Here is a 24,092-nt window from a genome sequence, read left to right as displayed (position 1 = left end):
TCCCCAGATCCAGGATGCTGGCTGTACTGGCCATAGATCACACTACCAGGTGCTGACAATGTTCTGCCAGTTTCAACAGTTGTCTCTAGTCCTGCTCTGTATCATCTGCCATGTGTTGCCTTAGAGTGAATCCTCATTCTGATTTCCTGCCTAATTGCTCAATTCAGCATTCATTTACTAGCAGAGTCTCTCTGCCAGCCTACCATGTGTTTTTTCATCATTCTGCTTCACTGACAGAACTGGTTGAACAAACAACTATCCATAATTCAGTCACATTTCCATACCTACAATGCCAAGTTCGGTCCACGGTCATATATAAAAATCCTAATTCAGTAGAAATACACCAACTCTGATCTTTCTGCAAGTTCAAATAAATTGTAATTTGGTACTAAAAATGTACTGGTCGTTATCTGCTACTCACTTGAAAATCTTCCATTCTGTTAACCCCATGAGAGTACAGACAGGCACAGAAACCTTTAGGGTCAACTGTACAAATGCAGACAGTGCAGTTAAGGTGTGTCATCTGAAATTGGTTTTGAATGAATGATAAATATAGTTACGTATCCAATCTTAGGCACGCTTCTTTGAGAAGGTCCTTAAATATTTTTTAATGCTCTCCGTGTTTCTTGTCCACACCAAATATGCAACAATCAAGTCTGAAGCTGCCATGAAAACAAAACTCCCACTGATTTCAAGTGTGATACACACTTTTATTGAGAACAAGATGCTTAGCTCATCAAGTTCAAGCCCTTAATCCGGAAATGAGATAATTTACAAACAGAACCTAGTAAATACTGAAATGCAGCTCCCATGTGCAGAGTAACCTTCTGTAGTTAGTAAGTTAAGAACTAACAGCTGCAGGATGAATCTCAGGAAAAATAATTATTTGTTTTCCTAAGACCAAACCATGATGCCACAGACAGAAGCATTCTACACTTCAGACTGCGAACTTAACTTTCCTGTCCTTACATTCCAGATCCTTCCAAAAGAAAACCTGGGGTTTTGTAAATGGAGTAACCAACATCAGAAGTACCTGAATACCAAGGATAATATTCAAGGCATGAGGACTTCAGAAAGCAATGGTGAATGACCCTCCACAGTTAGATTTCCATAAGCCTACAAATAGCTTGTTCTACAGGGTTCTCTTAGTGATCTCAGCCTAGTTTCTTCAGAGAAACTGCACTGAATAAAGGTGAATGTATTTGTCAATGCTGTACTTGTAATCAGACAAAACTGTGAAATGGAGTGCTAATGCAAACTGATATACCTCAATTAACCTTAAGAATAATCCATCTTAATGAGTTTGCACATGTTCAACCCTTCTCTTTGTGAAGAAAAATTATATAGAAACACACGTTTTTGCTACATATACTTTAAAGATTGGAATTCTTATCCATCCAGTTGGATACCAGGTTGTTTCCTTGAACATCTTCACGTGTAAGATTCTATTTACTGTACTTGAAAAACTAAATTCATTCACAGAACACTTATTTACCCTGCTGTTGTGAGAAAACCCAGACCACTTGCTTTTCCACCATTTCCTCTGTTTTCTTGCTCAATATTGCTGAGGGAGCTAGCTAGTATCATTTCACTGCAAGGCTACTTTCAATTACTTTTGAAAGGTCACGGTGACTGAGAGGATTGCAAGAAAGCAGATGTTACACCCTTCTTCAAGAAGGGCAAGGACGAAGATCCAGGAAACTATGGCCTGTTTATTCTCACCTCACTTGCAGAGAAGGTGATAGAACAAACACACCTGGAAGCCATTTCCAAACACAGGAAGGACAAGAACACAACTGTGAGTACTCAGCATGGGTTTCCAAAGATGAAATCATGTTGGAAGAACATGGTGACCTTCTATGATGAAGAACAGTGGCTCAGTAGATGAGGAAAAGCAAATGTTGCTGATTTTTATGTTAGTAAGGTTTTCAACACTGTCTCCTGTAACATCCTCATTGACAAATTGCTAAAGTACAGACTACAGAAGTGGAGGGTGAGGTGGACTGAGGCCTGGCTGAACAGCCAGGCCCAAAGGGTTGTGATCAGCAGCAGAAAGTCCAGATGGAGTTAAGTCACTAGAGCAGTACAGTTTAACATCTTCATCAGTGCTGTGGATGATGGGACAAAGGACACCCTCAGCAAACCTGCAGATGATACAGAACTGGGAGGAACAGCTGGTTGTGCTGCCTTGCATAAACACAGGCTGGAGAAGCGGGACAACAGGAACATCAGTGAGTTCAAACGGAAAGGCCAAGCCCTGCATCTGGGGAGGAGTAACCCCCTACAACACTACAGGTTGGGGTCTGAATGGCCAGAAAACAGCTCTATAGAAACACGGACACACTGCAGAGAGTCCAGCAAAAGACTGATGGGGGAGAAAAGAAACTAGATTCTTCTCAGTGGTGCGCAACAACAGGTCAAGAAGTAACTTCTATTTAGACTTTCATTTAAACATAGGAAAAAGCTGTTTAATCCAAGGTTGATTGAGTGCTACAACAGGTTGCCCAAAGAGGGCTGAAGAGTCTCCATTCTTAGATATATTTAATACAACAACAGCCTGAAGTACAGCTGATACTGATTTAAACGGGACGGGTGGACTAGATCTCCAGAGGTTCCTTCCAACCTCAATGTTCTGTGAAAAACACAACAATAGGGCAGCCCATTCAGCTTTGTCCAGAGAATGACTGGAGAGACAGCTCTGAGTACACTAAGAGGAAAGTGATATACAAAACAACATTTGTTCTGGCTAGCATAACAAGTCTGGCATAACTACATTGCTGCCTGACAGTACGAACACCAGCCAAACCCTCCTCTGCTTCTGGCTGTTCCATCAAAAGCAGAAAACTTTCCAACTAACTGAAAACATATCAGTGAACTGAAATTCTTCCCTTCCTAAAAAGGAAGACTGCTGTACAGACTAGGAGGTGCCAATTCAGAATTTTATCTTTATCAGAAGTTTCCTCTAGATTATAGTAAAATCCCCAAACAGGAAGATTCAAAACAATTGCATTTATCTTGTCAGTCTTTTCTTTAGGGCATCTTAAGCCACAAAAATCCAGCTCCTGGCATGAATGTTCCTATGGTCAAGTCACCAGTATTCAGCCTCTGATACAGCTATTTAGTGGATGGATCATATTGAGTCTTCAACTTTTCCTTAATTCTTTGAATGCCCATTTAAAATAAATACAACTGCCACTCCACAGAGGGTTGCCAGAAGCCATCTCCAGAGAAGTGGATAGATGCCTCTCAAGACACACCTACAAGGCCAAAATCTGCAGCCCCAAACAAAGGTTGAGAACAGGGAAATGCTCAAAACAGTATTTTAAAATCTATCAAATATTAAAACTTTCAAAAATATGAATTCTAAACACAGGGCATAACACCAAACATTTAAATGACCCTGCAGTACTACATAAAGAGAGAGGTTAAAAATGTTTTGTCAGCTTATTCTGCATTTGAAGAAGTTGAGATTTTTCTTCTATTTTACAGAACAGCTAAAAGGAAAGTTAGGAGACAGAGCAAAACAAGAAGCACGGAAATTGAAGAAATGACTGCATTTTGTCTCAAGACTTTTTCTTTAGAATGTCTATGAAACTTACAATTTATTATGTTTAGTGCGTTGTTTTTAAAATTCATAGCTTTTCAAACACTACCATGTTTCTTCATGTGTTATTAACATCACAAAATTTCCAGGTTCATGTTTACACATTTTGCTAAAAATGTTACAAAGTATTAGATAGCTACAATTACACTGAATTTGCCAACTTGAAGTGTGTAAATCTGCCTGGTGGCTGTGGCAGGGTTAAAATGAGGAAGCAACTACCTCTTTTTTGCTAAGACCAGTATGTGATTGATATGTCATTGTATGAATATTCTGGGAGACTTTTCTAAAACATCACATAATTTAGCACCATCCCACAATGACCTTTATACTCCCACTGACAGTTTTCAATACCCTTTATTTTGTGTTATACAGACCATTTTGCTTATTCAGCTCACATGTACAGATCTAGAGAAATACATAAAACTAATGGCATATGAAAATATTTTAAAAATATGTTGCATCACCTGAAAGCAATTTACAATGGCAAAATTACATGTAGATACACTTACCTTGGATTATGGAAAAGGTTGAATTTCAGTTGGCTAATGCAGCTGGACTTAAGATTAAAAAGTAAAATACTCAACTGAGGACCTGAGAATCATAGAGAGAAGAAATTACTTCTTACCTATGACAGTTAATTCAGGCACCCTGGGAGCAGAGAGTAATGACAGGTGCAAGGCAGGGCCTATCTTGTGCTGCAGTTCTATCTCTCCCTCCCTGTCTGCTGCTGCATTTCTCTGCATCTCTCCAGAGGCATGTCTCTCATCCTAAGCGTTCTTTCTCTACTTAGACACAACAGTTTTCTACTCCCTGGAAACAAACAAACAAAACCAGTAACACTTAGCAACAAACATCAGTGTGATGAATCTATAAACATGTACTCATCCTGTAGATGACCTGGTTACTCTCCTTTCCCAGAAAAAAATGGTTTTGGTGAAGTGTCAACCTTCACTGAAATAGACATATTTTCACAAGTCATTGTAGGAATCAGTTACATTTACAGCTTTTTTTTTTTTTTTTTTATCTTGACCAGTGTTTGAATGCATTAGTGGCCTATCATTAAAATGGTTAGGCCTATCTACACGACGAGATTAATTCCAACAGGTGAATGTAAATTACAAAACTGATTACCATGTGGCAATTGGCAGTACCTTGGGATTAACGTGATGATGTATTTGGATACAAGTAGACATAACCATATGTGATGGTTGACCACAGTGCAGCAACGCATCCAACAAACAAATTTAGAGTGGTTTTCAGAGCTTGATGGAGGTACGCAGCATCACAAACCAAAGGCTTGCTGGATGAGATACAGCATGTTCTCAGACCGTATGTTTGTTCCATAGAGGACTCTGAAGTAGTGTTTCAGTTTCTGTTTCATGCCCTACTCATTCCTAGTTACTCCTGACTCTAGTGAGAAGAGGAACTGCTTGTCCACAGATGCTTGATTTCCATATACTGTCAGTGCTCCATTAATTGACAGTATGGACAAGCATAGCTTAAACAGCAGAACCCTGGAGGTACAGAATTACAGGGCATTCTGCAGAGCACAGGTCTGGATAGGGAGTGCCGATGTCAGCAAGTACAAATATGATTCACTCCAAAATATTTGGAAACCCTGTACTATGTATGCATTTTTATGTCAGGTTTACCATGAGAAATTGGTGTACCTTCACCCACTCACACAACACCTCCAGCACCCAGAGGACAAGGTGACCTAGTGCCAAGGCACACGCAGCTCTGCAAAAATACCTAAACCTCCCACGGAAGCAATGCTAAGCTAGAGCTAACAAACCCACCTGGGCTTTAGCTGAAATGGTAAATACATTTAATTAATATGGTATAGTTCTTTATGTTTCCAGTTCCTGACATGTGACACTGGCTAACTCTGCAGAAGTTCATTTAATTCTAACAGATTTGTAAGAGCAGGCTCAAGGCTGCAATACATGCAAAGGTAAGTTAATTGGTTTTGTATTTGAGACAACCAGAGAGCAGGGTAGCCCTTTTTCTGTGGCAGCACATCTTACCTGCCACAAGTGACTTAGCCCTGCATGGAGCTAGATGAATTCTATACCTGTAGCACAGAAAGTGCAAAACCCAGATCATGGACACGTGGATAACTGAATGCCGACTGCAGTTTGTAAGTACACAGCATGTCACCATGGTGAATGTATGGAGACTTGTGTTGACTCAGCTGAATGCTCACAAGGGAAATCTCCCATAAGATCAGTTCTGCTCAGAATTCAACTTTGCTGTCACTCCTGAATATTGTGAAACAGTGTCACAAGCTTCTACACATGTAACATAGACCTCTGTAAAAGCTCTGCATTTTAAAACTACAAAAAAGCTCCCTTGCAAATAAAAAGATGCAAAAAATCTGCATACTTCACTGTGTTTTTCTTGTTTTTCTTTCTTATTCTGCCCACAATCCTTCTGTTCCTGTTCTCTTTGGGCCACACAAAGTGTGAAGAACAGTAAGTTAAAGTTTCATGCACAGTCCTGGGGAAGAGGCTTCTTTCATAACTACTGTTCGTGAACTTCAGCATGCCCCAGTAGAGCGATGCTACTATTCCAAGGGCTGCTGTCTTCCTTTGGTTAGCTATGATTTTAACAATGGAAAACTTGATACACTTCTTTCAAACAATTACATTTAGGAATTGTTAGTAAGTGTAAACAGGCACATGGTAGAGGCTAAACATAAGAAATGTTAAAAAAAAAAAACACCAAAGAACTACAAACAAAGCAGACACCTCCCATACCCAACCCCCAAAAAATAGATTTTTGATATTTTGACAGTTTAGTTTAACTTACAGAAAATGTTTCAGTAGAGAATTTTAGCAAGGGCTCTGTCTGCCTAGTAAAGCACAGATGAATCCTTTTCTGAACAGCTAAACAAAAGTTGGATATGGAGCTCATTACTTACATCAGAAGGCTTGATACCTTATACTCCATTAAATTTGAGGACTGAATTACTGCCTGAATGATGTCAAGAAAGATCACTAAAAGCCTTTCCAGTAGACTAATAACTCTGTAGAAGTTTGTTAATTTTCCAGCACTATCAGAGGATAAAAAACAAAAAAAATCTAGCTGGTCAAAACTCAAGACTAGAAAAGCAAATAATGACAGGTGAAGAGGGGTGGGGAGAACAGGTCTGCAGAATTCAAACGTTATCACAAGATTCATTTGGCCCCTCTCAACATATGTGATATGGCTACAGAAGTTTCAGAAATTTTAGGAGTTTTAGGAGAATCTCCATCCTTTACGGGATGCGGGGGGAAACTTAGTTACAAGAGATGAGGAAAAGGCTGAGGTGCTCAATGCATTCTTTGCCTCGGTCTTTAGCGGCAAGACTAGTTGTTCTCTGGATACCCAGTACCCTGAGCTGGTGGAAGGGGATAAGGAGCAGGATGTGGCCCTCATAATCCACAAGGAAATGGCTGGCGACCTGCTACAGCACTTGGATGTACGCAAGTCAATGGGGCCGGATGGGATCCACCCAAGAGTGCTGAGAGAACTGGCGGAGGAGCTGGCCAAGCCGCTTTCCATCATTTATCGGAAGTCCTGGCTATCAGGGGAGGTCCCAGTCGACTGGCAGCTAGCAAATGTGACGCCCATCTACAAGAAGGGCCGGAGGGTAGACCCGGGGAACTATAGGCCTGTTAGTTTGCCCTCAGTGCCAGGGAAGCTCATGGAGCAGATTATCTTGAGTGTCATCACGCGGCACTTGCAGGGCAAGCAGGCGATCAGGCCCAGTCAGCATGGGTTTATGAAAGGCAGGTCCTGCTTGACGAACCTGATCTCCTTCTATGACAAAGTGACGCGCTTGGTGGATGAGGGGAAGGCTGTGGATGTGATCTACCTTGACTTCAGTAAGGCTTTTGACACCGTTTCCCACAGCATTCTCATCGAGAAACTGGCTGCTCGTGGCTTGGACTGGCGTACGCTTCGTTGGGTTAAAAACTGGCTGGATAGCCAGGCCCAGAGAGTTGTGGTGAATGGAGTCAAATCTGGTTGGAGGCCGGTTACTAGTGGAGTCCCCAGGGCTCAGTACTGGGGCCAGTTCTCTTTAATATCTTTATCGACGACCTGGATGAGGGGATCGAGTGCACCCTCAGTAAGTTTGCAGACGACACCAAGTTAGGTGCGTGTGTCGATCTGCTCGAGGGCAGGAAGGCTCTGCAGGAGGATCTGGATAGGCTGGAGCGATGGGCTGAGGCCAACTGCATGAAGTTCAACAAGGCCAAGCTCCGGGTCCTTCACCTGGGGCGTAACAACCCCAAGCAGAGCTACAGGCTGGGAGATGAGTGGTTGGAAAGCTGCCTGGCGGAGAAGGACCTGGGAGTACTGGTTGATATGCAGAAGAATATGAGCCAGCAGTGTGCTCAGGTGGCCAAGAAGGCCAACAGCATCCTGGCCTGTATAAGAAGCAGTGTGGCCAGCAGGTCTAAGGAGGTGATTGTCCCCCTGTACTCGGCTCTGGTGAGGCCGCACCTCGAGTACTGTGTTCAGTTTTGGGCCCCTCACTACAAGAAGGACATGGAGGTGCTCGAGAGAGTCCAGAGAAGGGCAACGAACCTGGTGCGGGGACTGGAGAACAAGTCTTACGAGGAGCGGCTGAGGGAGCTGGGGTTGTTTAGCCTGGAGAAGAGGAGGCTCAGGGGAGACCTCATCGCTCTCTACAGGTACCTTAAAGGAGACTGTAGAGAGGTGGGGGTTGGTCTATTCTCCCACGTGCCTGGTGACAGGACGAGGGGGAATGGGCTAAAGTTGCGCCAGGGGAGGTTTAGGTTGGATGTTAGGAAGAACTTCTTTACTGAAAGGGTTGTTAGGCATTGGAATGGGCTGCCCAGGGAGGTGGTTGAGTCACCATCCCTGGAGGTCTTTAAAAGACGTTTAGATGTAGCCCTTAGTGATATGGTTTAGTGTGGGACTTGTTAGTGTTAGGACAGAGGTTGGACTAGGTGATCTTGGAGGTCTCTTCCGATCTAGACAATTATGTGATTCTGTGATTCTGTGTGAAATTCCCCATATAACATAGGTGCCTTAAAAAAGCTATCATTCCCGGCCTTTTATTTCTGTGAACTGTTAGATAATACAATACAGTTTCATACTCCTACTCGCCTTCTTGATTCTGCAGAGCTGTGCAAAAAATAAGTAAGAGTCTACCCATCACCAGCAAGCCACACAATAAAACTGAGCTCAAATTTAATGGTTGAGTTCAAACATTATGTTGAACCCTACTCAAAGCAGAAAGTGACCCCACTCTGCTATACTATCAGTAGCAATGCCATCAGATCAGTCAGAACTCTGGTTGTATTAGGCAGAGTCCATTGAACACAAGGAATTCAGGTGTGACATGCTTATCTTCTATATTTCTTCTATTATAGTTAAACAAATATAACAAATAGGTAAAACAGGTAAAACAAAAATATAACAGGTAAAACAAAATTTAACAAATATTTTCAAGATAAATAAACCTGAGCCAGAAAATACTGACATGAAATTAAGAGATACGAAATAACATGTATCTCCAAAGGCTGGTAAAGCTTAAATCCAACCCTTTAATTCAGGGTCACATTTAGAAAACACCACAAAATATTACATGTAGCATTAAAACACAAATTATTCCCTGAAATAATGTGTTCTAGCATGTCAGATCTGAGTTTATTTGCACTGTACTAAAGCTTAACTAGAGAACATTACTTGCAGTGTTAACTGTATGCTTCACATTATGCATATGCTTAAGTCCTATCATATTAAACAAGATACATTCTTTTTTTGCAGCGCAGCATTAAAGAACAGGTTTCCATCTTTGCTAAATCCAAATTTGCTAAAGGCAAATTCTGACTTCATTTGAATTAGGATTACAAACTGAATAGCAAATTGAAAACTACATTTATTTGCATTTTTTTCACTTGGATTTTTTTAATATTTTTCTTTTTTCTTTACACAAAGTCTCAAGTGAAGAAAATGCAAACAGGTTGTTTTGAATTATCTATGCAAGTAATATCCTTCTGCCAACTTCTGGAATAAAAATTTGACCTAAAAAGGTTAGAATCATTTTCAACTCCACTGCAACAAATAAAGTGACTCTCAGACTGACTGGTACCTGTTACAGACAGCACTCATCCATGGCGGTATGAAATCTGAGCAAAGACACATCATCTTGGGATACTCTGAAATAAATGTATTAGAGTATTTAAAAAATAGATTTTTTTAAGTGATTTATAGAATGATTCTATGGTAAGTGATTTACTTTTGAATCTCTTTTATTTGAGAAAACTAGATTTTGAGAACACAGTGATATCAGAGCGTAAGTAGACAAATAGTATAAACAATGTATTTCTCTTTGATTCTTCTATGCCATTGTGATCACTGTATCCCATCAGATGGCTTCTTGTTGGTGTGCTTACCTGACTATGTGAAGGCACAGTCAAAGCAGACTTCTTCACTCTTAAAACCTTTGATGTTGGAATGGGACTAATAAAACAGTTGGGGTTGGAAGAGTCTGTAAAGTTCATCCAGTTCCAACCCCCTACCTTGGGCAGGGAGACCTCCCACCAGCCCAGGCTGCCCAAAGCCCCATCCAGCCTGGCCTTGAACACCCCCCGGGATGGGGAAGCCACAGCTTCTTTGGGCAGCCTGTGCCAGTGCCTCACCACCCTCTGAGTGAATAATTTCTTCCTAACATCTAATCTGAATCTACCCTCTAATGGTATGTCTTGAATTGACTGCAGCATGTAGCTGCTGACAGGGCCTGTAAGAACATACAAACAGGTCATGCTCTATAGCCTCTACAGTTTTATTATTTGGAGTTTATCTTAACTCCAGTGCCTATGCAACAAACCAGAAACCAAATGTTGCCAATCTTGCCTCTGCTCTGATCAAACACCTAGTTTTCCCACCAATCTCCCCATTTCTCTTCATTTTCTGTATCCTAAGAAACTTTCACATGTACTTCATGCTTATTTTCCTGGTTGAATGGTTTAGGAGTGTTACTTCCACAAATATCTAAGATACAGTAACAAATGGCTGCCAACCTTACCACAGGCATAGGGAGAACAGGAAAAGGCTCAAACATTAAAGAATGGCCTCCCCAACAGAGCCTAAGGAAATTAGCTGATGTCTTGACTCAGTGCAGAACGGGGACCAGAAGAAAAGGTTTGTTCAAATTCCAAGCATAAACTTCATGCTTACCAGATACAAATTATTTTTTCCTTGAACACAGTATTTGTTTCTCAAAGGGAAGCAAGTTTATTTTTGATGCAGTATGTAGTGAATAAAAGATAGCTTGGATGTCCTGAATAAGACACAACAGGTAAGTTGAGTCTGACTGCATCAGAACAGTAATTTGAGACCCCAGAAAGCATTAAAATTGACCTCAGAATGCAGCAACCCGCAGAAATCCCGTTTCCTTGTTTTGTTTCATTTCCAGAGGGCTAGCATTGCCTTTATTCTAGAAATTGGTGCACAATGAAGTGGAAGAAACTTTTAAGTCAACAAGAACAGCCTGTTAGGGCTGGCACACACAGACATCTACCTTCTCTCTCTCCCTAGATGACATCAGTTCCTAGAATACACTCCGCTGCATGTTACTAAACTGCCATTTTCTAGACAGCTTCCATACCTCCTGAAAGGCATATTTTAAAGAAGAAAGGTTTACTAGGATTTTTATTGTCTATATCCCTGTTATCACCAACTTTATTAGGTTTTTCTAGATAACCACTTACGGACACTGGCAAGAAGGTAACCCAGTTCAAATTATTGCACTACTACTAGCTCTCTGTTAGGCCAACACAAAATTCAAGCAAAAAAATATTACATTAGGAAGAAAATTGATATTGTGGGTGGGGGCCCTTTTATCATGACAGTAGTAATAGACCTTAGGAAATTAAGTTTATATATATAACTTTATTTCAGACTAAAAACCTGTCTTTTTTGTTATTGTAATTGTACATGTGTTCATCACAAACACGAAAAATCAGCAAGTGCTGTGATTATAGCACGATTTTTATAAATCACTGTACATCACCCAAATGGGGTTATTAATCTTTAAAGCCATTTCTAAGTCATTACTGTTTTTAAACACTGACCTAACAAAGGTTACAATAAAAAGCTACAATATAGGCAACCAGCTAGAGAAAAGTGATGGAACAGCTATGAAACTAACTTTTAGGGCATTTTGAAACTCATAAGAATTATACAATCTTATTTGCTATAGGAGATTAAGAATGCACTTTATTCAGAAAAGCTTTATTAAAAAGAAAGAAAGCCACTAAAGGTTTTTATTGCTTCTGTATTCTCTAAAAATGAAAATCAAGTCAACAACTGTAGTATTTAGCAGCTTCAAATTATGAAAGGGCTACAACTAAAGACCACACTTCATTACAAATTTAATGCTAAGCTATCATCATGAGCCTTTTATTCAAATATTCTATGATACTCCTGTAAAATTATACAGCCAACTATTGCTGTAGTATTTTGGTTACCAGACCCCCTTTCTCCCTCCCTCCTAAACCCACAAAGGACACTCCCCTTCCCTAATTCAAAGGTAAGGCTAGCTACCTCGAAAGGCTGGCTGCTAGGAGCCTCGAAATCAACACTCCTGATGGATTTTTATTTCCATTTCCTTCACTCTCCATTTTCCTATGATGCCTTCCCTGATTGCTAATGTGGACAATTAGACCAATCTTAACTCAATGTAGATAAAATACTTTCTGCCCTACCAGCTGCCCCTTTCAAGCACAAGGCATTTAACATATTTTCGATGTACGGAGAGTAATTTCAATTCAATACTGTAATCTTTGCAGGGAATCTTCAGTGCTAAGTACCTCAGGATTACAAAATGGCCTGGCTGTAGCTCTCTGGTCAAACTGGCTGACCTCCAAGCACTGCAGATAACCGTAAAACTGAAACAAGAGTAGTGCTGTACTCAGGGAAAACACTGAAATGAAATGGAGGAGTTATTTTTTTTCCAGAAACCTGAAAGGGTTGAAAACGGCCCAGTACAGTTTGCAATATTGGCTTTTGACTGCTGTAACCTGATTTTTCCACATTCATTTATTAGACAACCTCTGTAGCACTACAATCCTTTCCAAATGCCTTTACATAAACACCAAACTAATCAGCAACCCACAGGTAAGTCAGATACAGTATCTTATTAACCAGCCTTACTATAAGTGCAAACGCTTGACAAGTCTTTGACAGCTAGAAAAAGAACTCCAGCCATCATCTGGGAGGATTTCTGCATGCTTTACAGCAGAGTGTGTCAGTTGCTAACATAAAATGGTTACATTTCCTGTGTAAATCATTATCAGAGAGGTTGTAGTCCTCCTTATTATATATGGCAATCTCAAAACATATGTGCTCGTGAATGACATGTTATTTACATATACTACTTCTTTAAAAAATAAACTTGGAGGACTCTATAGCTAAGAATAAGCTAATGGAAGACAGAGTCGACAGAAAGACTGTCAGGACTCAGATTTTCAAAATTAAACACAACGGAACATTTACTAGGTGAGATCTCTTTCCAATCCTTTACCCAAAAGAAACATTTAAGTGCTGGGAAATTCTCCTCACAATACCACAACTATGCTACTGTGATGCTCTCTGTCATGTGAGACACGAGGATCTCTCTGTCAGCCAGAGCATTTTCAATGCCCACCCATGACTGTACTTTCAAATTTCTTAGGCAGGATGCCTAAAATGGCAAGTTGGCTGATACTTCACTAATGTTTAGTGGAGTAAGTTCAAGTTTTCTTCAAAGCTGCAGGGAAACCTAGAGACAGCATATATACTAACACGCCAAGCTGAAGGCTTCACAAAGATAGGCTACTGTGTAATAATGAGGACCATGTCCTCATTCAGATCATGAACAAAGGACAGCTTTATTTGATTTAAAACATTAAGCTTAAAAAAGAAGAAAACACATTAGTAGCTAAATTTTGCTGCTTTGCAAGTTCACTTAAAGGCAGAAGTAGGACTTTGATTTTCCTACTATCACCATTCAAGTATCACCATTCACCTTCTTGGTGCAGGTGCTAAGAGAGCCAACTAGGAAAGGTGCCCTCCTAGATCTGTTGCTAGAGAACAGACAGGGTCTTGTGGGAGACGTGGCAATAGGCAGCCGTCTCGGTCACAGTGACCATGAAGTGGTTGAGTTTAGAATTTATGGTGACAGAAGGAAAACTGCCACCAAAACTTCAGCCCTGGATATGGGGAAAGCAGACTTCAGGCTGCTCAGGGAACTAGTCAGCAAGGTCCCCTGGGAAGCTGCTTTTGAAGGCATTGGCGTCCATCTTTAAGCACTGCCTCCTAAAAGCACAAGATCAGGCAATTCCAAAATATCAGAAGTCAGGCAAGTGGGGCAGAAGGCCGGCCTGGCTGACCAGGGAACTTCTACTGGAGCTTAGGCGAAGAAAGAAAGTGTACGGCTGCTGGAAGGAGGGTCAGGCGACGAAGAAGGAATACAGGGATGCTGTTCGTGTTTGTAGGGAGAAAATTCGTGTGGCCAAAGCCCAACTAGAGTTGAAGCTGGCCATGTCTGTGCGAGACAATAAAAAGGGCTTTTTTTAGATATGTGAACAGAAAAAGGAGAACCAAAGAAAACATAGGTCCGCTACTAGATGGGGAGGGTCTCCTCGCAGACAATGACATAGGCAAAGCAGAGACGTTTAATGCCTTCTTCGCCTCTGTCTTCAACACTGATGATGGGCTTCGGGACCCAGGGTACCCTGAGCTGGAGGACCATGACGGTGGGAATGACAAACTCCCAACCGACCCTGAACGTGTGCGGGATTTGCTGCTCCACCTGGATCCATACAAGTCCATGGGTCCGGATGGGATTCATCCCAGGGTGCTTAAAGAGATGGCTGACATCATTGCGGGACCTCTCTCAATTATTTTTCAACGATCTTGGGAATCTGGAGAGGTCCCATTGGACTGGAAGCTGGCAAATGTTGTGCCAATTTTCAAGAAGGGCAAGAAAGAAGACCCTAGCAATTACAGACCTGTCAGTCTCACGTCAGTGCCTGGTAAAATTATGGAGAAGATGATCCTTGAAGTTATTGAAGCGCACCTGGGGGACAATGCAGTCATTGGTCCCAGCCAACATGGGTTCACGAGGGGTAGGTCCTGCCTAACAAATTTGATTCCTTTTTATGATAAGATCACCCATCTAGTCGATCAAGGGAAACCAGCTGATGTGATCTTTTTGGACTTCAGCAAAGCTTTTGACACGGTTTCCCATAGGATCCTACTGGACAAAATGTCCAGCATACAACTTAACAAAGACGTAACATCGTACGATGGGTGAGCAATTGGCTGACGGGCAGGGCTCAAAGGGTTGTGGTAAATGGGGCCACATCTGGCTGGCGGATGGTCGCTAGTGGGGTCCCTCAAGGCTCCGTTTTAGGGCCAGTCCTCTTCAATGTTTTTATAAATGATTTGGATGTAGGACTAGAAGGTGTTTTGAGCAAATTTGCTGACGACACCAAACTTGGAGGAATTGTGGACTCGGATGAGGGTGGAAAGGCCTTGCAGAGAGATCTGGACAGATTGGAGAGCTGGGCGATCACCAACCACATGAAGTTTAACAAAAGCAAGTGCCAGGTCCTGCACCTGGGACGGGGCAACCCTGGCTATACGTACAGACTGGGCAACGAGATGCTGGAGAGCAGCCCCGCAGAGAGCGATCTGGGGGTTGTGGTTGACAGCAAGTTGAATATGAGCCAGCAGTGTGCCCTGGCAGCCAGGAGGGCCAACCGTAGCCTGGGGTGCATCAAGCACGGCATCGCTAGTTGGTCGAGGGAAGTGATTGTCCCTCTGCTCTGCGCTGGTGCGGCCTCACCTCAAGTACTGTGTGCAGTTCTGGGCACCACAGTACAAAAAGGACATGAAACTGTTGGAGAGCATCCAGAGGAGGGCGACGAAGATGGTGAAGGGCCTAGAGGGGAAGACATATGAGGAGTGGCTGAGGTCACTGGGCCTGTTCAGCCTGAAGAAGAGGAGGCTATGGGGGGACCTCATCGCAGTCTACAGCTTCCTCGCGAGGGGGAGTGGAGGGGCAGGTGACCTATTCTCCATTATCACCAGTGACAGAACCCACAGGAACGGTGTTAAGCTGAGGCAGGGGAAGTTTAGGCTGGACATCAGGAAGAGATTCTTCACCGAGAGGGTGGTTGCACACTGGAACACGCTCCCCAGTGAAGTAGTCACTGCACCAAGCCTGTCTGAATTTAAGAAGAGATTGGACTGTGCACTTAGGCACATGGTCTAAACTTTTGGGCAGACCTGTGCGGTGCCAGGAGTTGGACTTGATGATCCTTATGGGTCCCTTCCAACTCGGGATATTCTATGATTCTAAGTATTTGGTCAAAAAGGTACCGTCATGTCATTGGGAAAGTCCTGCTCCACTAACAACATAGTGTGCCTTTTGTGGAGAACTGAAGTCCCAATTCACTGAATCACTTCAGTTTCTACTGAAGAGCTCTACTGAATCAAGTGTGTAAGTTTTGACTGTTACAAGTTCTCATTTACTAATTTATTAGTAGTTTTCTCACAGAAGGCCATTGGGCTAAGTCTGCATGAGACAGTCCACACAAAATCAACATTTTCAGCACTCAGGCTGTCTTATTCTAAAGAACAATCCAATACCTATGGTGTGAGAGCTTCTAATTATTGTGAATTACTGTGCTATCCAGGTCAGGGAATTTGCCTTTTCTTTCCAACTGACCTGAGACACGCAGTAATCTGAGAAGAAAAGAAAGCAGGGGCACAGTGCCTGTGCAGGGGACCAGGGAAGGTGCACTCCCCACTTGGATGCACTTCATCATGTAACTCCTTAAATTTTCTCTGGTGAACCAGTTGTGTACCAGAAAAGCTTTCAAATTTTGATTTACTAACATGTATGGATTTTTACCAACAAGACTGCTCTTGGTCAACAAAGAAGTAATTACTTTAATGATTATTCTAGTAATTATTCAGGTAGTCAATAGAGAGGGAAGTAATTACTAAATTAATTCAGCCATCACCAAAGAAATGAGGGATATACACAGACCGGAATAAAAATTATGCTTAGGTTACAAATATTCATAAGTGCTTCAAGTTCCCCATCATTTAGTTCCATCTAGAAAGACTGATCTAGAAAACACAGCACTAACTTCAGGAAAATTTATGTACAACTTACAGTGGGCTCGGACACATTCTCATTGCAGAAAGTATTAAAACTTGCACAGCTAAATTAATTGTATTGACTGAAATTCATATGGCTAAAGCACAGAACCAAGTCCCTCTGCAGACCATTAGGTAACACCCAATCTAGAAAAACACAAATAGCCAAGAAAAAAAAAATCAAGATTACAAAAACAAAAAAGAAAAACATACCGTTTTCTTGGGTGCGATCTTGGAACTTCTTTAACCTCACTGAATACAAGTGGGCCTGAAAGAATGAAAAACAGCATTAATTCACAGTGATGTGCCATGGGGCAGTACTGTAACAACTCACAGTACTTTATGGTTTGAGAGTTCTTTTGCCAAGTTGTATTAGTATTCTCTCAACATTGTATCTACATATTTTAGGTAAAATAGACAAATTTCAAGACATCAATAACTGGCCATCATCACATTGAGTTTCTGAATGACTGAATTAGTGAAATAGGTACAAGGCAGATCCGTTGATCAGCATGCAGTTTTCTTTACATTTACACTACTCTGATGAAACTGGCATACAATCAGCAAATAATTTTAGAACTATGGAAAGGATGTGCAATAATCCTTCAATCAGTAGGCAAATGAAGATATTAAAAATGTCATATATTAGAGTAATTCCCTTCATAAATGGTTCGTGACCTAAAACAACAATTTTAGACTATAAAAACAAACCCCTTTGTTTTCAAGTCAAAATAGGACATTAAAAGAATACTGATTTTTTTCTAAAAGCACATTAGAACTGACTAAAAGTAGGAAAGTAAGACACTGGTGAGAGAAATGATACTTTATTTGTGCAGTTTTGAGGCTTCTTGGCCTTGTACTGATTCCTACTAAAAAGTATTTGCTGGCATGCTGGCATCATTCCAAATAAGGTTTCTTTACCAGTAGCTACCATGTACTTCCTTGACAGATACAAAAAGATCGAAAGAAAACTTCCAAGTTGAAAAAGGAAATGCCCAAAGCCCGTACAGCCAAAGATATCGAAATGGAAAAGAAGGAATCTAAGCATATACATACAGTCTGGAAATGAATGTAGTATTTTATTCTCAATACCTGTTCTAAGGTTTACTCATTCAAATCAAAAAATAAATATATCCTTAAGTAGCCCACGTTCATTTAAGATGTAGCTTTACCATCTGTAGAGTCTTAAATCCTTTCTTCAGTGTAAAGTATCTGTGGATAAAAATCCTCAAAACAAAACATCTGTTTTGTCTCAAGTATATCTATCATTAGAACCAGAGTCGTATTTTCAGGGATTATATCTCCACATCTAATTACCTAGTTAACACACTTGCAACATTTGCCTTTTACTATGCTTTCAGAGATCACTGTAACACTAGAAATTTCAGCCTCCATGAAATGCAATTCAGTTCTCGAGCACGTCTGAGCATCTAGTAGATAATACGGGACAAACTCATCTATTTATAAGGAATACTGGGGAGGGGGCAGGGGAGGACACGCTTTCGGTAAAACCTTGCAGACCGTATCTGTGGCCCTTCTCTCTCAATACATTACATTGATTACAAAACCTTCAAAGTCCAGAATTAATGCAACCTGGGAGTTTCAACCAAACTCCAACCAAATGGGGGTTCTATCCAAAGGCTGTTCTTTACAGCACAGACTCTCTCCTGTAACCTGATGTGATAGCAAATCAGGACAGGGAAATCTCATCTTGGCTATGCCTAAACAGAACAACTAAGAAAGATCAAACAGTAATTGTGGTTTTCATAACCTGTGAAAGTCAAAGTTTTTCTGTCCTTGTCAGTTCAAGGTGGTAGCAAACATGCTAAGAGGCCTCTTCTGTGTTAAAGCACTCCATGATTTCTTCCTGGACAAAGGACAATCCTTTCTCCCTCTATCATTTAATATAATCAAAACAAGGAATATTTTCATTTTACACCTTATTTACTCCTTTTTTGTCATTTGCTATGTACTCTGTTTCTGTTTGTTTGGGTGAAACTGTTTTTCTTAGTCGTTTGCTAACTGTAACGATTTTGGACTTTCCATCTGGAAAGGAAAATAAGATGAGTAACTGTACCCAAGGCTCCCCCTATTAATGCTCAGCACAAAGATAACCAAACTATTTGTCTTCAAATAGCATTCCCCCATGTTCTTGGAGAGCTGCTTCAGGACAACAGTTCTAAAGATTTCCCCTCCCTCCCCGTGACTTTCCCTCTTCACTCCGAAAAGCTTAGATCAAACATAGCATGCTCAGTAGAACAGCCTGCACTGTACAGCTGCCCCTCCCTACTGTTAGGTCTTTGATGGATTTTCTCTGTTCTAGAGACACTTCTGAAGAGGCAACCAGGCCACCTGGGTACAATTTCCATCTATGAGTTCCTCAAAAATCACCGCCTCATTGATTTCCTCCTCTGTGATGTACTTAAGGACGTCAGCATAGAAGTCTGAGATGCTTTCAAGGCATTAGTGTCTGTGAAGAGAGCACACTGACTAAAGGCCTAGTTCTACTTTATGATTACCTGCAAATTCTTGTCCTCTTCTTGACATTTTCTTGGAAAAAAAGAGAAGCCACTAAATCTACAGTTCCATCTAACCTTGAGGTGGTGAATTCTATCTTCAGTAACATGTCCAAATCAAGAAATCAAGATGGATTACAAAAGAGATGAGTAACTATAACCAGTTCCTTATCATTGTTAATTTTTGGAAGCTGTAACAGTACAAAAGGAGTAACACTTCTGTACATCTTCTGACTGATAGGCAGAGTACAACTGTTACGCAGGACATTATGATTTTCTAGTCTTCACATCACAAATGGAGAAATAAATCAAGAACTGAAAGATGAGGTTAAATTTCCTATACTTGGGAATAGGATACTCTGAAGTTTTCAATTCTCTTCCCAACTTCTCCTTCCTTAAATAGTTCTTTAAAGACTGTTTCTCATTCCCCTTCCAGCCAGGCGCAGTCCTGTGCCCCTCCCTTACTACCTATCTCTAAGAACTCATTCAACTACGATATGTCTGGGAACAACTCATGCATCTGTCCTTTGTAGACCTCCAACCCTTCCGACGAAGCTGAAGTTTCACTGTGTGTCCTTAATTCCTGCTTGAGAACATTTGGATGCCCCAGTTTTGCTCCAAGTGGGGAAACTGCAGCTCTTCATCTCCCTATGCAAGCCTGTCCTACTGTTTCTTTAAGATAGCTGAAAACATCATCAGCTTTTCTGTCATTCCACCCTGTAACTGCCAAAAGCTCTACTAAGGTACATAACCACACATACAGACACAATAACACAGAAGTGTCAACGTTATTCCCCAACAAATAAAGCTTTTCAACATTAACAACCAAGGTTTTGTATTACATATATATAGAGGTGCTTCTTGAAGACAGACAAGCTTGGTTTTTTTAATCTTTTGTTTTCAAAGATGGCAATTTTAGATGATATGGCATTTCAGCAATCCTATCAGTTCACAGCAATGCATGATTCATTAATGGATTCATCTCTATCTGTAAAATTCTAAGGCAATTAAATAGGAATTGGTGTTTCTCCAGAGAGGCTTCTCCATCTAAAAATAAAATAGAAGTTAAGACAGTGACTGGCATTATTTATATCAACAGTTCTACTGGAATGATAATACAGCAGCTTTCACATGCAAATATACATACATTTAAATGACTTAGTAAGGATTAAAGTAAGGAGCTTAATACATTTCTTTGCTTGTGTTCAATCTTTTCATTCACTTAAGAATCTTATCAAAATGCCTCTCAAAGCAATTCTTTTGGACTGCGAAGAAATGTCAGTACACCACACTGAAAATATCCCTGGCTCTGAAAGAAAAGATGCCATGTGGGAAAGAAATAGCGAGTCATTATAAAGGTATGAAAATAGGTCGTTATAAAAACAATGTTTAAAAATCACATTTCCTCAAGTCAGGATTCAACAAGATGCTTACTCAATCTAAAGAAGTAACAAATAGGTATGTTTAAAAATGTATATGTCACTGAGATAATAAAACTTTCAAGAGAGGACAGAATCATAGTCACAGGATTTATCATGGAAAGATTCACCTCAAAGCAGATTTGAATCTATGGTAACTATGCCTCTTAGCACCCTTAAAATACCAAGGCTTCAGTACACGGGGCTGGATCCCACTGCTGCTCGTCTCACCAGAGGCAAAAATGGTTCCTTTCAAGAACCAAGCAAACAAAAGTAAGGTCATGTCTGGAAACATAAATTTGTGTTTTCTGTGCAGTATTTATTCCAAGGATACTGAAAAAAATGAATTTACACTGAGCTTCTGCAAGCTAATTTTCTCACTGTCTTGAGCCTACGTCCTTTAGTAACTGCAGTGTGAAGCTGCACAGTAAACCTGAATTCAGATATTGACATTTCATTGTACGAAAAAACCAATACTTTATTTGCAAGATGCAACGATACAGAGATCAGGATCCTGTGATACCTCGCTACAGAAATAACACCATATTTCGCAAAAGAGCGGCACATGCACTTGAGGTTCGTTCTTCTGTCTTGTGCGTGTTACATTCTTGACTTTCAGTTATCTCAGTACTGCCAATAACCACACAACTGCACACTATTTCATTTTCTTTTCTTTTGAAATTCCCATTCCTCATTCATGTGATCAATACTGAAAAGTAGCATAGACACTGTAGCAAAATTTCTACTCAACAAGGCTATATAAAGTAAAACTTAATGAAGGAACTCTAAAGGCTAACTAGAGATGGCAAACAAAACAGATGCTAGTTTAAAAAAGAAAACCCACATCACTTCAAGCCAGTAATGATTTTTAACAATTCAGACTAGCCTCCGTGTGATCCAGAGTGTGATTTTTAGATGTTTCTGTAAAGTTTACATATTATTAATTCACATTCTTCAAGAGGTAAACATTTTGTCATTCTGTAGCATCCATATGTTTGGAGTTTAATTTTTTTCACAGAATTATAGTCTGTGAGCTGACAGGGTGATAGTATTTGTATGATTTTGAAAAAAAGGGCTTGAAAGGACATGAGTACCAGAAAAACGTGTGAAACTCTCACTTCTGACAAAGTTTTTCAATCACCCCTTCTACTTGGAAAGGAAAAATTTAGATTAAGGAGCTGGTTGAACCTTAAAAACCCAAGATGTTCCTATTTTTCTAACAGGAATAAGAAATACTGCTTACTAGTCCCTAATTCTGGATATTATCATCACTACACAATGCTACACCTACACAGTCCTATAGGTATTGCAGAGCATTAATTTTACTTTTGTTTTTACAAGTAGTAAAAAAAACAGACAACCATTATATCAAATATAGAAATGGATTTTTTTTGAAGTTAAAATCTCCAATGTTAAGACTTGCATTTTAAGTTTATAAAAGAAAGCTCACACCAAACAATTATCCCACTGAAAAGAATATGAATGTCATGTGAGATTTCTTAATTCTACTTCAAAATGCTTGCACGAGTTTAGGCTTCTCCTTTGGACATCAGGATAAACCAATTTTCGAAACTTCGACTTCTTTGTGACCTGCTTATTGACCTCATCCCACGTTCTCATGAAGGCTGCCTCTCCTTTCTACATTTAAGCTCTAACCAGCATTACAAAATGCTGCTACCAATCTCTCATGTGGTTATTTGTGCTCCCTTACAAGCACTGCACAGTAGTCCCAAACTGACCCTGCTCTTAAAAGCTAGCTAGCCACCAAGTTTCACTCTGTCCCAATGTGGAGGGACAGCAGCCTTCCTATGAAGAGAAAATGGAGTTTCCCTGCAGGAGGCGTTAGCCAAGGAGTGGTTCTTCAAAACCTCACTCCCCTGTTTAACAGTCAGGGCTGCTTGTTGGCTGCCACAATACATTTACTTCAAAACTGTGAGGCAGATATAAGCCACCATTAAGAACAGAATTTCCAAGGTAGCAAGAAAAAGAGGTTCTTCAGATCCCTAAAAAAGCTACAAAGGACAAGGGACGGAGCAGTTACTTCACTAGCATATATAGACAGCCTTTCAACTCTCACCAATCACGATACAGTAATCAATAAATATTGCTCAACTAGCCACCCCATCTCCTGGGTCTCTTTGGAAAAGTAAGTATCAAGGTACTTTAAAAATATTAAAATGTGATGGCAAGAGTAAGAATTCACACTTTTCTTTGAAAGGAAATGAAAATCTTTTTATATGGAAAAAGATTTATATTTCTTCACTCAGGTGGTGGTGAGGCACTGGAACAGGCTGACCAGAGAAACTTGAGGAAACGTCCTCAAGTTGTGCCAGTGAAGGTTCAGACTGGATGTTAGGAAGAATTTCTTCATGGCGGGGGTGGTTAGGCATTGCAACAGGCTGCCAGGAGAAACGGTCGAGTCCCTACCCCAGAGCTACTTAAGGAATGACTGGAACGTGGCATTGAAGGATGTGGTTTAGTGGTGGGACTTGGTAAGTCAGGTTGGTGGTTGGACTTAACGGTTCTGAAGGTCTTTTCCAGCCTATGGTATCATTCTATGATTCTACTATTTGTTCAAACATGAAAATATTTGAACATGAAAACCTTTGAACATGAAAAAAAAAGAATTTTGCAAATCAGTATTTAAACAAAGGTGCACTTACATGAAATTGTTTAGTTGAAGAGCACTTTATTCTGGGTGCTGAGTAATAGAAAAAAACAATTTAACTATGGTCTTCAGGTTTTCATGTGTACAAGTGAAGATTTCATGCTATCTTATATCACAATTTTCACTGGGTGTAACAATTCTGGGTCTATTATACCAGTTACAGTCACATGCACTAAGCCTCTGTATTTAAGATTATATTTTTACAGCCATGCTCAGTATGATCCTGCCTTTACAACCAAGAAACTTTCTAGTATGAAAAGTTCATGATGTCTGATAATTAAAAAAAAGAAAAAAAGGAACATGTTACAATGATCCATTACGACAGTCTGTCAGAACACAACGACACAATAGTGTTGCACAGTGATGCCAGGACTTGACACAAAGACCAATGTTTCCAAGCATCACAATTTGTCTGCTTTGGCCTGAAGGACAAAAAGAGGAACCCCACCGCTGCCTGCTATACCGAGGTTTCTGCTTTAAGCCTGAAGATTCTTTCATTGATCTGAATGTATTTTTGGAAGGTTACAAGACATTTTAGGTTTTAGGGGAAAGACTACTCAAGGGGGAGAATTCTGAGTACTTCTACCACAATCATTTCTGAACCGTCAAGTATGTTAAGCCATATACAGACATGACTCTTGATCTGAATAGTTTATATAACTGCGGTAAGTTACTGATACTTTAAACGAGGATGCCAGTTGACTTTTTTTCTC

General features: G+C 40.5%; 1 non-coding gene across 43 annotated transcripts in view; it reads right to left on the bottom strand.

The window, feature by feature from the left end:
• Nucleotides 1-24,092, bottom strand: part of LOC308197296 — a 722,739-nt gene that overhangs the window by 304,980 nt on the left and 393,667 nt on the right. For 40 of the 43 annotated variants that reach the window (XR_013952725.1, XR_013952726.1, XR_013952751.1 and 37 more), the window contains 3 exons: nt 16,991-17,045; nt 9,714-9,780; nt 4,230-4,414 (listed from right to left, as the gene is read on the bottom strand). This is a non-coding gene — a transcript (uncharacterized protein). Of the gene's footprint in view, nt 1-4,229; nt 4,415-9,713; nt 9,781-16,990; nt 17,046-23,374; nt 23,413-24,092 lie in introns of all 43 variants that reach the window. The other 3 variants (XR_013952770.1, XR_013952771.1, XR_013952759.1) reach the window with 2 other exon arrangements.

This window comes from Anser brachyrhynchus, assembly GCF_964034855.1.
Source record: "Anser brachyrhynchus genome assembly, chromosome: 6".
Lineage (NCBI taxonomy): Eukaryota > Metazoa > Chordata > Aves > Anseriformes > Anatidae > Anser > Anser brachyrhynchus.
This window is presented reverse-complemented; position numbering and strand designations above follow the sequence as displayed.